The 13,894-nt window shown below is 48.6% G+C and overlaps 1 long non-coding RNA gene across 1 annotated transcript; it reads right to left on the minus strand.

Annotated features, from left to right (window-relative positions):
* Positions 1–233: 233 nt before the first annotated feature.
* Positions 234–3,379, minus strand: LOC309448107. The gene is made up of 3 exons (XR_014185725.1): positions 2,856–3,379; positions 1,252–1,357; positions 234–762 (listed from the first exon to the last, which is right to left on the minus strand). It is a non-coding gene; the product is annotated as an uncharacterized lncRNA (long non-coding RNA).
* Positions 3,380–13,894: the final 10,515 nt, after the last annotated feature.

The following is a 13,894-nucleotide window of genomic DNA, read 5'->3' on the forward strand; positions in this document are numbered from 1 at the left end:
TGTGGCAATACGCAGAAAACCATTATGGACCAGTTAGCCACGTACAGCAAACATGCAATAGCAACACCGTGCCTATGCGCAAAATCGCTACCGTCCTACGGAAATATGCCGTGTCCCCTTCTTAACAGTCCCACAGATTTACCTGCCGACAGTAACCTCAATTCCTGAGTAATGAGATTTACGGACGAAGTTTAACATTGAAATAACTCCTCTGCTTCCTTACTGCCCCTGCACTTAGTCACAACTAAACTGTCACTGTGGCAAAAAGATGGTAGCAAAGGGAATAAAACCAAAAACATCCTTACGGTGAACACAGGTATTCAAAGAGTACGCAGACACCTGAGCAAGTATACCAGTTGCACCTCCTTCCAAAATGCCATTAAGAAGCACTAGCTTTGCACATTAACGAGGTCCCACGCCCCACAACCGCAATGGGGAAAGACGCAAAGGGTTGTCCGCACTCGGTAAAACAGACGCAACCCGCCCGTCCTCCATGCAACCGAGCGTCGTCTCTTAGTCCAGCTCCCGGCTGGACAGAATTACCTCCACAGATGCATACTGTTGCTCTAGGTGTGTGTATTTATGTCTGTCTGTCTGTCTTGCTGCAGGGACCACTGTCACGGCTGCTGTTCCTGTTGTTCCCCTGCTCTGCGGAACTGGCGCTGCAGGAGTTGAGGATGCTCCGAGGGAGCCGGCTCCAGCCAGCGAAGGCTCAGTGAGTCAGGAGGGGTTGTGACGACTGCAGCAAGGCTCTGAAATTCCCTACGGAATCGGGCAGAAAAGGCGGGGAGGGAGGAAAAGTGGAGATGGGCAAGAGGGGGGTAAGCGGGGGGTGGCACCTACTGTTTTCTTCTTCCCTCCCTGTTCCTACCAGCCGATGGAGACGGCATCCTCCTCTTTACCGTACTGCGCAAATTAATGGAGTCGGGGATAAAAACCGCAGCGCCTGCGGCCTTTGTAACGGAACAGCCCGAATTTGGTCGGGGTGGGTGGATGGATGTACGTACAGCCCTTGTCTCTCCCTCTCTCCCAGGCTGCTGCCGAAGCTGCGCAGACCGTGGTCACCGTACATTTGAGCCGGTTCTGAACCCAGCGGTTGTTGCTAAACAACCGGACCTGGCGCTTGAGATGTCAGCGAGTGAGTAATACAGATTAAATGCTTATGCTACCATATCCTTAAACTTGTTTAAGCCTCAGCATGCTGAAAGGCTATGGGATAATGTTCCCTGCTGTACAAGAAAGCAAAGTTACCGCTCCACTGCATAACCGGGAGACTTCCTCGGCCAGAAGGACCAAGCTCAAAGCTGGTTGTGTCCTCAGCACTTCCAGGCAGAGTTACCATCTTCATTGCTGGTCGCTTTAAGAAGAGAGGTGAAAAAATAGTATAGTAAATGGTTAAGAGAGAAAAATGTTCTCCCCTTCGTTTCCTTGTCCTCTCTCCAGAGCTGCCCTCGGTCTCCCCTTCATCCTCACCCAGTCCTTCCCAATCCTTCAGTCCCTGCTTTCTAACACTTATTTCTTCTGCAAAGCTTCACAGAGCCATCCCTTAGGGCTGCCTCCAGCTCTCCCTGATCCTACCCAGCCTGTGGCAAACTCACACTTAATGCAAACGAAAGCTGAGTTTGGGCAAGCGTCTTTTTCCCTTCTTTAATTATTCCCACGGCATCATTTCCAGGTGCAATCCCTGCTCTAAGCAGTTTGCAGCCCTGCAGACACTTAACTGCTTACAAGACAGAAGGGGGAAAGTGAGGAAGCGAGGAGAAAATCGAGGATTAAAACCCCAAACCCAGGACTTTCCCCTTCCCCGTGCTTTGCAGCTCTGACACGTCATCGTCACCACCGCACGGCGAAACGAAACCTCGCCGGGCACCCGTGGGCGCGGGGTCCGCACCGAGGGGTTAATGGCTTTGCTGCTGCCTGCTGCCCCTGCCCGAGGGGCGTCCAGCAGGCAGGGTGCAGGCAGGGTGCGGGCAGGGAGCTGCCGGCACTTTGAAGCAAGCGAAATCCAAACGTTGAGATTTGACACCCAGCCCTCCGCCAATCAGCGAGAGCTTTTCACCTGCCATCCCCTCCCTCCGCCAATCGGCTGGCGCCGTTGCGGCCGAGAGCCCGCCCCCGGGCCAATGGGGAGGCGGTGCCGCCGCTGGGTTAATGATGCAGCAGTCCAGGGCCGAGTATCACATGGGAGCTGGCCGGCTGCCAGCATGGAGACACGGAGCGAGCAAGGTAAACAACTTTCCAACGCCAAAATGATGACATTTAATCCCGAAATGCTAGCTTCCCCGGCTCGGCTCATCCTTAACCCCTTTCAGCTGCTGTTGGAAGCGTCTGGAAGGCACCGTCTACCTGTCCCCAGTGGGGTTTTTTTTTTTTTGGTGGGTTTTTTTTTTCTGAGCGAACTGGACGACGTGCCCTGCAATGATGACTGCGTCACCGTTTTTACCACTTCGCGAACTACGCAGTGACAAACCTCGGAGCTCTGAAACGCAGGGCGCCTGTTAACCCCTCCACCAAACCCTCGCCAACATGCCAGCCTCTAGAGAGACAGGGGGGGAATAAAAAGCCCAAACAAAACATGCAAACAGCAGTCTTTGCAAAGTTGTCATCTCTCCCCCACGACTACTACCCTCCTCTGCAGTACAGCAATGCCGGCAAGAGTGACATTAGTACAACCTGTGCCATCGTTCCATTGAGAAAACAGCTCTGACGCAGAACAGAGCAATCATACCCAGCCTAAATAATAATAAAGGCACTTCGGGATCCGAACTTAGGGACGCCGGGGGAAAGGGATGCCCTGCAAATAATTAAAATACGTAGCTGCAGCTCAAGCCCCATCCTGATCAAAGGGTACGTACGTGGGAAAGACGAACCGGACCGAAGAGCTGCTGCCCGTGCACCATCTGCGCAGTCCCCAGCCCTCCGCTCGCCGCGGAGCGCCGCAGAATAGAAGGTTCCAGAAATTTCCTTTCCGTTAACCCTTTCGGCGTCTGCCCACTCTCCCTCCCCGCGGGATTAAGCGCGCCGGGTCTCCAGCATCGTCAATGGGTGAAACCTCCTACGCCAACCGAGCCCAAATCCCGTCTTTAAATGACGCTGGATGGTGGCAGGAGCCCAGTCCCCGGTGTTTGGTGGCACTTCTGTTTCTGGAGCCCTGTGTGCCTCTCTTGCTGCCTCTCTCCCCTCTTGCTGCAGCAGCAGGGCTGTTGCTGGTAAGACCTATCGACAGAGCTTGCTCTCTCACTCTCTCGCTGAGCTCTGTGACGCAGCTCTAAATTCTCCAGCCTGCTCCCTGTGTTATAAGAGCGGAACTGCAGCTTTCCAGGGAGCCCGTGCCAGCGGTGCCAGGGCCAGGCGAACCGAGGGGAACGTCGCTCCTGGACTCTGCACCTCTTTTTGGTAATTATTATGTTCCTCACCTCCGTTTCGGCGCTTCCTCCGAGGCTCCCAGCCTCGCATCTCCTTCTCTGCTTCTGAGTCATGCTTGCTGGGTTAACTCTTTTAGGATTGGTAGTCAGCAATACAGATCTCGAACGAGCGCAGCTGAAACCACAGCCAACTTTGTGGTGGTTTCTGCTTTAAAAAAAACACCAAAGCAAATCTTCTTGGCTCTAAAAAACAAAAACACGCACACGCGCGCACGCACACACACGCGTTCCAGTAGAGAGTTAGTGCTTTTTGATTAACTGTTTCGGTGACAGGAACCACTATTCGACTTCCTAAAAGAATATATTTGAGGCCTACGTCTTGCAAATCCTCAGCAGGCAGTTACCCTGGAGCACAAGGCAATTTAAAAGGAGCTGGTACTGTGGACAAACACAGGCCTTCTGGCCATAAAAGCTGCTGCTGGACCCACAAGACGGTGATCTGAGTGTGGTTCAGTGCGGCAGATGCACAGTGCAAGATAAGGTACTGAAAGTGCTAGAAAGCCATAGGCTCCTCTTAATCGGAACAGGATTGATAAGTGTTATCACACACACAGATTGAAAATGACCAGGGAAGTAATAACTGCGTTCCTGGAGTCACCAGAATCCAGTCAAAGAAAATCCACAAGCGGCTCTGTATTTCAGCCCAGCAGGCGTCACCGGGCAGGTCAGATGTTGCAGATGGCCACTGTCTCCTCGTGTCCACCCCAGCACGCTCTCCACTCTTGTAGCCTCCGAACCGGGCAGCGTGGAGGAGGATCAGGGGCAGATCCAGCACCTGGGAATCAAAGAGGAGCCGGCACAGCGTGCGTGAGTTCACGCGTCAGTCTGCGCGGACAAAAGAGCCGGCAGCCCATTTGAAAAACATCAAACCGAGACACAGAGATCACTACAGCACAGCTACATCTGCCATTTTCATTCCGGACTTCAGAGCTGGCTGCGAGCTTTGGGTTTTCACTACAACCAAAGCTGAAGTAACCGCTTTTTCTTTTTTTTTTTCCCCCTCTTTGCAGCGTCTGAAGAGCCTGAGCTATTTTGGGATTTGTCTGTACTACACTGAAAATGACACCTGTTACGCACAGACACAAATGAGAAGAATTGCAAGCTCCTGGTTTCTCAGATATGATTCTGCAATAAGACACAAGAATCCTATGAGCTGGTGGGGAGCTGGGAGAGCGGCGCAGGCTCTCGGTGTGGGGTGAAGGGGATAGTATAGTATACTATAGTATATAGTATAAAAGATGTAAAAAGGGCTGTTGTAGCTGATGCAAAATGAAATCAAACCTCCGTGTGGCCAGGAGAAGTCGTGCTCGGTCAACTAAATGCCACAAGACGTTGGTTTCTTATGCAACCAAACCCATGGGACCTTGAGCCTTACACAGACGCTTTGTGGCCAAAGCTGCATTAACTACTTCGGTTAATGAAGGTACAATTGGCAGAGCGCTCCTGCAGTGACTCACCCACCGTGATGCTCGCGTTGGGGCTGCTGCTCTGTGCCATGGGGGTGTCTGGGCTGGTTCCAGTGACCCCCAAGTTCTCTCCAAAGCTCCACCAACACGCAGATTTTCCACATTCCCCATTTTCCCTATCGGGAAATTCCAAATTGTTTCTTTTTGGTTGCTTTCAGGGGAAAGGCAGCTTTTATTTTACGGTTTACTTTCATTTGACAATGACCAGCCGTGGGACTTTTCTACCTTTACCTGGCTCTGGGTATTCACTTTATGGTGGTATTTGGGCTCTTGAGAAGACTCAAAGCTGCTCTGGGAAACACTCAAGAAAACACGGCACAAGGGAAAGCTCCAGCACTCGGAACTGAACAATGAGATCCCCAAAAAATAAAGTTGTCTTCTCACCCAGTTGAGTCAGCTAAATGTTGGGCAGGCTTTGGCATTTTCTGGGAGCTGAAATAAGGAAATAGAGGCTGCAATTCCATGGTAGAAATCCAGGCTGCTTTTTTGAGTGGAGCCCATGTACATATTTTGTTGCAGCTTTTTTTTTTCCCCTCTCCAGGCTCGGTCTAAAAACAGGAGGCAGAACTTTGGTTTTGTAAGAACTGACTGCGAGGAGCAAGCTTGGGAAATGGGAATAATCCATGGCCGCGGTGGGAAGCAAAGTGCAAGTATTAATTCCAAAGCGAGGAGTGACCTAACAGCTGAATACAACTGAGCCCTGGGCTCTTACAATGCTGTTTAAAACCAAATTGATAGTGCTAGACAGTGTAATAAGATATCACAACTTAAGCTTGAACAATTCAGGCTGGATGTTAGGAGAAAAATCATATATTTTCAGGAGGGTGGGAGGGGTTGAACCCCCAACATCATTACCAAGTCTGCCATCAATTGATAATTTCGCTCAGCATCACAAAAGGATCATTAATTAACGGGCGAGCAGAGGAGCTGCGGGAAACTGCACCTAAAGGTGCGTCCTCAGTTCTCTGGCACCTCCTTAATAGCAATAACACCCCCGTCCCATGTTACAAAATTCTGACCCTCGTGCGCATTGTTATTGGGGTTGTGGCTGATAAAATAACCACAGCCATCCGCTGGGGAAGGTCCTCGGGTGTTGTAACGAGGAACCAAGCCCTGGCGGTACCAGCCGGGGAAGCCTTGGCTCGGGTTTCGGTTTAAATGCCATCGGCCGCTCCTTCCTCCGACTACAGGAAACTGCGATTGTTAAAATCGGGGCATGTTCCTGTTTAACTAAAAGCCTGAGATCAAATAATCCAGCGGCCTCGGTTGTGCCAAACGAAATTCCTGCCCGAGACGCGGCAAGTCTGTGCAGCTGTAAATCTATAGAATAACCCCCGGACGTCGGCGTCCACGCGCGTCACCCCGGGGAGGTGGGAAGAGCAAAGAACCGGGGAAAGGAATGTGAAACTTAACGCTAATGCTTAGCGCAGTTTTCTTCAGGTTACCAACCCGAAGTGCTGAAAGTTGCTTTAAAATAGTTTGTTTTTCAAATGCTGACGTGGGGTAAGTCTTTTTCAGAATGCGACGTTTGTCAGTACTACCTCTTCCTCCCAAAACGCTCACAACCTCAGCAAAATGATGTTTTGCAATAAAAGTCTATTATGGCACAGAATTCCCAGCCAGCTCCATTCAAGGAATACCCACAAAACCAGTAACAGCGCAGCCCATGTGCCAGGATGGTTTCCCCGACCCTCACCAATCAGAGGGTGATTAATAGTTTTTCTTTTAATCTGAATACTGTAATAGAAAATGATCCCTAAAAAATACCTTACTTAACTCTTTGCTGTAGTAAAACAATTGACTACAAGTAAAGAAGTAATGTTAGGTGCTACTTGTGGGAACCTGCAAGTTTTTTACGTTTGCTTGTTTAAAATTACTATATTTTAGATATGGGAAGGCTGAATTAAATCAAAGTTAAATCATTTGACCCACCTTGGATGTAGAATTACTGACATGGAAATTCAGGAGTTCCTTGCTCCCAGGTTTTATTCAGGTTGTGCCTCTTGCTTAACTATAGTCCTGATTGCCCAGAAGGCCCCCAGTCAATTAGTGATTGATTAGCATCACCTGGCTTGGGGAGGAGACTGATAGGAAATTATTTCAAGGAGGTACTGCAAAGAAAAGCAGAAATTAAACTTTAAGTTTTCCTTCTCTTTTCACATGTACATGGATAACAACAGACGATTTGTGCTCTTGCAGTCCTATCGCACAGATTTCTAGGAAACTCAAGACTGGCAGCTCCAAAATAAGGATATTTGCTACCGCAGCTCCTGCAGTCCATGCAGAACACTCCACGTGCTGTGTGCACATCAGCTTTGTTCTGCTGTGAAAAGTTAGATTGTGTCACAACAAACATTTAGCTTTAGGGTTTTTTTTATTCCCAAAAGGTTTATTGTTATCCAGACGGGTTTCATTGGTGAACAGCAGAGCAATGGCCTCTGCAGTATTGACATGGCTTTGCCGGTGTGTGTTATCCTCACCGGGGGCCCAGCAACAGGAGGAAGAGCAGGCAGGTGTATAAATAACAATTAAAAAGCCCTTCTGAAATAGGTTTTAAAGTCAATTCTGTGCCCATGCCTGGGTGTGCACGACTGACTGTCCATGAAATGGGGATGGGGTTCGTTTCCTGGTTCAGGAGAACGGGCTCAACAGCTGGTGCTGAGATCCAAAGCCAGAGGTGCGGGTTCATTCCCAGGAGCTGCCGGGGATGTGTTGGCATCGAGGAGCCACGTTTGCGTAAACCGCTTGTATTCTTTGTGCAAACCGAGCCCATGCAGCAAAGCAGGCGCTGAAATGGAAGTGAAAACCTGGCCTTGCCTTGGCAAACCTGCAGTCCTGGGATTTACCCTGCGAAGTCGAAGAAAACCCCAGCTGGAGTTGCTGAGATCCATTCCAAAGAGGTGGCACCACCTCTGCACAACGAGCTGCTTCAAAGCAGAGCTTGTGCCCTGTGTTCAAGGTATTTAACATCCTCAACCCCCCGCCCCGGGCAGCATGATGATGGAGTTTGACGTGGAGCATCCGCGGACACCCCAAGCAGCAGCTTTTGCTTGGTTCCAAATCTAAGGAGCCAACAGGGCTGAGACAAAAGTAATTATTTCAGCTATTAGCTGCTAAGAATAGAGCTGGCGGGGGTGCTGTGCAGGGCTGAGGTGCACAGCCGGAGGTAGCACAGAAACAGCCGATCCCCACGCTCAGAAGCGTCGTGAGTCACCGAAATACACGGGGAGGGAGGGGACGGGGATAGGTAAAATCCACCCTTTGGCTACCTGGAAAGCAGAGCACACCCCTGGGCTGACTGCGGAGTTTTTGGGGCGAGAACGGCGTTTTGCTGAGGTTTTCCTAAGGAGAGAGAGCATCTTCCCCATCACCTGGACCACCCTCCCGCATCCCACCCACGTGTTCCTGCCGCACGGTGAACTTCAAATAGCCCTGATGCTGCTGAAAGGTACCAAAGGGGGGAACACAGCCCTGGGGACGCACCAGCCGCTGCATCCTCCCACCAGCCTCCCATGGGCACGAATATTTGCAAAACCCAAATATTACCGGGGAGGGGGGAACAGCGGGACGGAGGAATCTATTGATCTCCAGTTAGCTGTATTTCACGGTGTTTTCCTAACTTAACCGCTAATCTCACTTGAAGTTCCCTTTACAAATACATTCTAAAAGGTGAAACAGAAGAACAGCAGCTATTCAAATACGGGATCGGTAAGTGATGAGGTGCTCAGCTGGCTGCGCGGAGATGTCTGTAACATCTTGTCCTGATGCTATTTAGCAAAAAATCACATTGGTATCGCTGCATGTTTTTACTCAATATAGCTTGAAAGAGGCAATTTTCCTTCTGTGCTGTTTGTGCAGCCCAGGGTACAACACATTCCTGATCTATGACTAGGTTTCCAAACTACTTAGTAAAATGAATAATAAGGGTAGTAAAAGTTGTATAACTTTTATTCTTACACAGCAACCTTTAGTGTTGGGTTTTCCAACGTGAGGAGGAAATAGGGGTTTTGTAAAAACCACCATACCCACCCCAAAAAAAACCCCAACAAATTTGAGGTTTAAAAGAAAATTGTTTTATCAGTCCTGGGCGCGACAGGAAAAGAAAAGAGTTGAGCTCGATAGAATTAAAGATCTCAGCTGGAACACAGACAGGGCACCAGACAGCTGGCTAAAAATAGATTAATCCTAATTACAGCCACACTTCTGCTTTTTTCAAGGTTCCCCGTTTCACGTGGGGACGCGGACGCTGCGACCGGAGGGGGGGACGGTCCCCAGGGCGGCAGCGAAGGGGACGGGGGGACGCGCTGCCCGTTGTCCCCCAATCCCGGCATCACAGCGATGACACGGAGCCATGGGGACGGCGGGAGTGACCGCGGTGACGGGACCGACAGCAGCGTCGCGGCCGATGGGCACAGGATAAGCTCAGCCCCGGGAATCTGCTCTCCCAATGGGCAAAACCAAACTAAGCAGCTGGAAAATGGGGTTTCAGGTAACTCGTGCTTTGCTGGTTAAATATTTAACCATCTCCACTTCCCACAGGCTCCTTGAACCGCCAGCACATCCACAGGAACTGCCATTAATCCCTATTTATTTCCTCCCAGACAACATCCATACAGAGACTTACTAGCTCATAAGCAGAACTACAAGATGTTTAGCATGAAATAAACATATTTAAGCCTTTGCTTTCAAACTACGGCAAGTTTATTTCTCCTGTAAAGCCTATGAAAACAACTCTTTTCCCACCCTAAAAGATGTATATTCATTACCAATTTAGCCAGAAAAATGCATCACGTTGGCTATAATGATATTTGGCAGAAAGCAGGAGTTAATGCCATGTTTTCTGTTTGTGTTTCTGTAGCAGCAACGAGTAGGGAAGCACGAGGGCCCCTCTGCTCCAGCTGTATCTCGGGCTGTGAAAACCAGCGATGGAGAGACCTTCTAGCTGGTAAAACAAAGGACAAAATTCATCAAACACTCCTGCAATATCTTGGATTTATGTAACTGGGGAAAAACTCTCCCGCAAGTCCAAGGGAAACAGCGAGAATCGCAGTTCAAGTGTCCGACTTGAGTCTGCTCGGGTGTTTAAGGAAATAATAAGTCCAGGTGAGCGTTGGGACACGGGAACGACAAAGAGCAGGACCTGAAATGCCAACAGCGTCATGTTCAGGGCTGAGGTTTTGGGGATGCTGAGGTTGTGGGTTTGCTGAGGTTTTGGGGGTGCTGAGGTTTTGGGGGTGCTGAGGTTGTGGGTTTGCTGAGGTTTTGGGGATGCTGAGGTTGTGGGTTTGCTGATGTTTTGGGGGTGATGAGGTTTTGGGGGTGCCGAGGTTTTGGGCGTGCCGAAGTTTTGAGGGTGCCGGGTACCACGATGCCAGTCGCTTGTGTCCCCCTAGGGACACTGAGGCTCACGGGTGTCTGACTGAACACGCATTATTAGTTCTGAGCAGGACTATCAGTTCAATAAATAGTGATTTTACTTACAGCTCATGGGAGATTTCACTTTTACATTTTTGAGACTGATTTCTCTCTGCACCGAAATGCAGATCCAGGATTCAGGGCTCGCCTTTCAACAGTTTTAATTAAACGAGAACGACGCGCTGGCAGAACAGCTGGTACCTTTGGGCTGACGTCCCTGCTTTGATCTCCGCAGAAACCAGCGTCCCATATCCCAGTTTCTGGCTGTCCCGCAGTCCTGGATTGTCTGTCCTGCTGTCACCTTCCAACTGCCCGAGTTATACCCTGGGTAGAAGAAAAACCTCCCATTAAAAGTTCACCAACAATACAATTGGCAAACAAAACAACAGGGAAAAAAAAAATAGGCATTCTTAAGCAGCTTTCCAAGCATTATTATGGCACAATTTAACCTCATCTGGTTTACGGATGCACCCCCAGCGATGCTGCCCGTGTGCGGCAGCACAAAGCGATGGAGAAGGGGGCAAATCGCGGTGAATGCGTCTGTCTGCAGCCGCTGCTTTTAGAAACGGAGCGAGGGATGGGGAAACGTGCTGTGATTCATCCCATCGCCTCGGTCCCCGCTGCCGCCCCCGCTGCAGCACCCACGGGCGCCGGAGCCGCCAGACGCAGCTCCAGCTTCCGCATCGCCTGCCGAGATGCTCCCGAGCACCAAAACCTGATGCCGCAAAGGTACCGAAGGGAAGTGAAATGCTTTTTTATTACCGAAAATTATCGTTTTTGGAGTGTTTTCATAATAACCCGACATATTTTGTGGTTCCTGCAGGTACCGGCCGAGGTTTATTTCTGCCTCTTGTCTCAGCCTTGGAACTGGGATTGTAAATTGTTTTGGCTGGGGATAAACTGTCTTTGCTGCCCTCTGGGTCTCAGCTGAGGCTTCTAGACAGTTCTAAAAATAAGTCATTATAAGCTATTATCTTTTAAAAATGCTTGTAAAAAAGAGGGAGCGAGCAGAGGCTCCTTTCCCAGCTCTTTTCTCCTCAAACTGCCAAGATTATTGCTTTTTAAATGGTGTCTTCTTGGTCAGTTCTTTCCCATAAAACATATGCACATAACGGTTTACAAGCATTTTGCACTTATATAGCGATAATAATTTGAAACCCACTAGTCAGTTCTAAAATCCAAGCGATTAACAAAATAGAAATTAATCTCAAAAAATACCTTTATGCACAAGTGGATTACTCTTCCCAGCATGGAATAATTTTGCAAACAAATCTCAGTTAAAGGTTGAGCTTTTCTATCTTTTTTTCCCCTAAGAAAAACTAGATATTGTCATTTTTGATGTTATTTGGGTTTTTTTCCTCACTTGGCCAATTCTGCTTAGTCACATTAGATTAGATTAGAATGGGAGACCTTTGCTTTGAGCGATTCCTTTGTGTAATTCGTAAAGCAGAAAGCAAAACATTAAACATTACAAAACAAAACAGATGAAAATACTTTCAGCTTTGCTCGTGTTCCTGCCAACTATTTTCCTTTAAAAAAACTACACATAACCCAGCTCCTCCTCAGCCTGTCCACGCTTGTATCACTTTACTTTACTCCTTTAAAGGGGAAAGGAGAGCTGAGGATTAGCTCTGAGCCGGCCTAAGGCAAGGACTGGTTTTAAGCCTCTAAACCGGCTTCTAATACTATCCTTCCCCCCCCAAAAAAAACAAGGCAATAAGAACATGTTGTGAAGAAGGTACAGACTTCTTTAAATACATATTTTGAACAGCACCCCGAAGATCACCCGTATTATTAAGAGAACACAGTTTATTTGCCCATTGAGTGCACTGGACACGAGTCTCCGCTCTTCAGAGAATTCTCTCGGAGAGAATTCATCTTAAATACTCAGAGTGTGAAGGCTCCGAAAAATCAGAGCTTGCATAAGGCCGTAAGGTTTGGGGTGCACCAATAAGTAATAAATAACAGGAGGTTGATTCCCCCCGAGCCCCAATTCCATCCCTGTTGAACTCAACGATTTTGTGTGGGGAAGTCTCGGAAAGTTTAACCTACCAGCTCGGGGCTGGGTGGTGACTTGGAGATTTACAGTGGCCGCCAATGTGCCTTTCGGTGTCTCAGGTGTGCGCAAAACGCCGTGGGGTGTTTTTGCTTCATGCGCCGCTGGCCTGAGTTAACCTGTAGCCCTATTTTCCATCGGTAACCATGGCAACCCGCGTTATCTCGCAGAAGTGTCTGTCACCCCATGGTAGTAACACCCTGCTCGTCACAGCCCAACCTACAGTCCCACCGCACGTGCACGGCGAAGAGAACCAACCCAAAAGTGAGGTGGTGTTTGCAGGATCCCCGTTTTTAACGCCATTCTGGCCGAGTAGGAGGTGGGGAGAAGGCAAAGCGGGTCCTGGCGATGCCACCGGCTCCTCGGTGGCCTAGAAGGTGTTTTGGGGCGATGGGACACAAGCGCACCCTGCATCCCACTGCAGCAGAAGGGATGCTCGAGGTGAAACGAAGAAATAACAGCGGAGTTAATTAGACTGTTAAGCAGCATTCCTTATTTTATCAGCGCTGGGGAACACTGGGGATCACCCTCCATAAGCGCTCCAGCGACTGGATGCTCTTGTGTTGCTTATATTCATCTAATTATTACATATGCGTTACAATTTTTGAAAAAATTTACATACATCTATACTAAGAAATAATTGAGGATGTTAATACTTGTTTACTTACTTACATCTATTAATTATTAGTTAAATATAAACTAAGCGCTTTACTTCTAAACAATGCATCGCTTAATCTTCTGTCTCTTGTCATGCAGAAGGATCTAAAACTTGAACAATATCCCCTCGTTTTGCAGGTGGTCAGAAAGCATTTCCCTCATGACAATTGGTTAATGACGGGTACGTCTTTTATAACTTAATCGCAGCGTGCATTAGTTTGGCAGCTTCTCTTCAGGGTCACTGGTGCCATCACCTTGGTGGGGAGAGGGATCCTGGTACCTGAAAGCAAAGGGGCTGCTCTGAGACTTAAACCTGGACCACAGCTGCTCATTAAACCCGCCCGGGGGTGGCAAAGCGGAGTTGTTGCCTCTGGCTCAGGCAAAGCCTGGGAAATTAAGCCCATCCTGTCCCCAAACTGTCCTTTAGCACTGGCCTCTGACACGGAACACGTTCGGTTTGCAGGCCACAGGCTGGGTTATGTGGATTTCAATCCCTAACATTCTGTGATTTAAACAACAATGCAAACGTTTGGGTTTGTTTTTCTTTTCAGAATAAGAAATCAAACTGGGGATGAAGACAAGAAGTCTGCAGTCGCTCCAAAAAACAGTCAAATATCCCTGCTGCTATAGGTTGGCTAATTACGGGTAACAACACAACAAACTACGAGTAAGAAAATGTAGACGTAAAATACGGAAAATAACTTTGTGGAGCTTCCCTACTGCAGAGTATCTTTAAAAAGCCTTCTAGAAGGCCTCTTACCACATTGCTAAACACACCTTTATTTATTATTTTTTTAAGAAAAGAGCATAAAAGAACTTATTCTAAACTAAATATTTAACCACATAGCAATTAACTAACAATGATGAATGGTAAA

This window comes from Streptopelia decaocto, assembly GCF_964273445.1.
Source record: "Streptopelia decaocto genome assembly, chromosome: 19".
Classification (NCBI taxonomy): domain Eukaryota; kingdom Metazoa; phylum Chordata; class Aves; order Columbiformes; family Columbidae; genus Streptopelia; species Streptopelia decaocto.